This window comes from Cyprinodon variegatus, unplaced genomic scaffold (assembly GCF_000732505.1).
Source record: "Cyprinodon variegatus isolate N-32 unplaced genomic scaffold, C_variegatus-1.0 Scaffold888, whole genome shotgun sequence".
NCBI lineage: Eukaryota > Metazoa > Chordata > Actinopteri > Cyprinodontiformes > Cyprinodontidae > Cyprinodon > Cyprinodon variegatus.
In genome coordinates this window covers 54,896-57,922 of record NW_015151341.1, presented here as the reverse complement: position 1 = coordinate 57,922, position 3,027 = coordinate 54,896, and positions in this window count along the sequence as shown.

Here is a 3,027-nt window from a genome sequence, read left to right as displayed (position 1 = left end):
AAATATGATCATATTTTTAGAGAACAGTGAACCAAACGGACCAGCTTTGAAGGAATGAATGTGAACGAGAGTGATGTTCACTCAGAATAATGAGCAACACGTGTCACTACCCGATCTGTACCATCAGCTCATTTCAGCAGGTGCAAGCAGATATTCACCCAGATATACATATGGTACTAAAATTAATTATTTATTCTTTGAAACAATAAAGAATGCTACACAACATCTCTAAATATATGTATATATTACTTTTTTCTGGGACAGTTTGATGCTTTTTACATTTTCTTTGTGAAACAGCTTGTCTGATGTCATCATCAAACACGTCCAGGGCAGGTCGGCAAAATATGATTAAACCATTTTTATCTGCATATTAGTATAAAACAGAACGGATTTAAATTAATTAATTTTCTCAGGTAACACATTGTTGACCTTTACAAACATTATAGTTTAGTATGCTTACTATGTTAGGGAGGGAAAAACGTAATTTAGGACTTTTTAACAAAGTAAATCCAAGGGCGACCCAGATGTATTTCTGATTGGCCAAATGAGCTGATGGTACAGATCAGGTAGTGACAACACACAGCTCATGTTCGCGTTCAGTTGATAACACTATTCACTGGATAACGTCAGGTTTTACAGCATTCATTACAGTATAGCAGATCAGCATTTCTACTGCTAGTACTTGTCTGCTCGACTGAGACTCATCTGCTGGTATTTCTGGTGCCAGTTTAGCAGAGGAAGACTTGGACAGAAAAAAACTCACCTTTCGTGCAAACTGTGCCCTCTGGGACTGAACAAACAAGTTCGTACATCAGTGTTGTTCACTTAAATTTAAAGAGAAACATGTTAAAGCATCCAAGCTTTCTTAGGAAATATCTGCTAATGAATTACAAACGGAAGAAACTATTTTTATCCAGATCTTTTCAGCAGATACTGAATGTTCCTCTATGTTTCTGAAGTTCAGTGTAATTTAGCTAAATAACGGCTTCACTGCACATCCAGTATACCTTCACTGCATCCAATATTTTCCATTTCTTTCTATGTATTATGATGATCACACATTTGAAGAGGGAAACAGGAAGTTCTATTGTGGAGGATTATGGCTTCATTTACCAAATAAACTTAAACTAGTTCATTTATAGGTTTATGAACTTGGTTGATTTTTGAAAAATTGAACAATGGACGTGAGGTAGTTCATTTTCATCTGTGTGTTCTGAACTTTGAGCTCATTCTTTTAAATTATGAACTGGCTCAACATTGCCGACAGGTCAGTAGGAAAAACTGTCCAGTTTTAAATCTTACAAGTAACTGCTGAGTCAGTGACTGAGAAATCAGAACCGGAATCAAGGAATAAAGCGTATCTGTTGGAACTGATCTATGACAAACAGCTCTATAGCACTGACCTGTATAATCTTCTAATCCCTTCATTTCATTCTGTGAAGGAACCAGCAGCACATTTTAGATATTATAACCAATATATGTTTATTTAAATGTAAATGAAATCTGAAAGTACAGAAAGAGTCTGTAGATATTATAGTCTTAAGAGTATACATTTTAACCAATAAGTCAAACCGAGGAAATTTTTCATATTTACAGTCAAATGCAAACATTAATTTTTTAAACATGCAACAATACCAATATAAAAACCAGAAATTTATTGCTAAACAAAACGTAAAACTATTGTTAACTTTTTAGCTTTTCTTTGGCTACGTTCACACTGCAGCATGAAGTGACCCAAACCTGATTTTTTGGCCCAAATGCAACCTGGATCTGATCTTTTCATGGCTGTCTGAACAACACAGATCAGATTTTTTCCAATGTGACCCAGACGACTTGGCTCTGTGGTCCTGAATCCGATACAAATCTGATCTTTTCAAATGCGACCTGTGTCTGAACGGCCAGGTCGCATTCATCTGACCTGAACGCCATTAATACCCCACATAGGTCACTATTCTGCTTCTTGCTACTCAATAGCGGCAAGAAAAACAACAACCATGGAGGAGGATAATGTGGAGAGCAGTATTTTTTTTAACCATCTTGAAAAAATTTATGTTTTATGGTTTGGAAACATCGCTATATGCGCTCCAGCACTACATCCATGTTTAATTCCGTAAACAAAAAGCACCTTGTGAAGCTTGCTTGTGACGTCATTGTGTCCTCTACTGTGCATGCAGGACACTTAATCTGTATGAATGTAGTTCATACAGGAGATCACATACAAGTCGCATATATTTGGAAATGTGAACGGCAACGCAAAAAATTTTGATTTCACAAAAAAAATCTGAATTGAGCATCAAGGCCTGCAGTGTGAACATAGCCTTTGAGAGCAGCTAATTTATTTAACTCTCTCAAACCTTAGATTATGATCAAGTCACCTGAGTTAATTTGGTTTATCTGGCACTTTATCTGTTTAGTTTTTTACGAAAGAATTAAAGATTAGTAAAAAGAAAGTTCTCTCTAAGATGATGGGATGTTAATAAAATTGGTTAAAATATTCATAAGCAGTTTTAGGTTTTACAAAGAACCGATTTGCTAATGTAAAAAAAAATAAAACAATATGTAAAACTATTAAGCAAGCAATGTCTAAACTACATCATAAAATCATCTCCACTAAAAGGGGAAAGAAAGAAAAAAGAAATCTGGTGAAAATGCCATGTCAATAGCACCTCTAGAAATATATTTACTGAGAAATATGTTGGCGTGTTTAATACTTATCTCAACAGCTGTATGTTTATTACAGGATAATAAAAGGTGATCAGCATAGGTTACTGTCTTTACAAGTCTTTATGACAAAGACTATGACTGAACAGTGTTATTTATGTTTATGGTTATGCTTATTACTAACTATTATCACAATTTTTTTTGCTTTGCTTTATGAAAACCATTTGTTTACAGACCTTTGATAATGATTACTGTGAAACCCAGAATCCATCTGTGTAATATTTGAATAAATTAGAAAGAAACATAATAGGCTTCAGTATTAGGGTGACCATATTTTCATTTGGGAAAACCAGGACACCTTGGAGT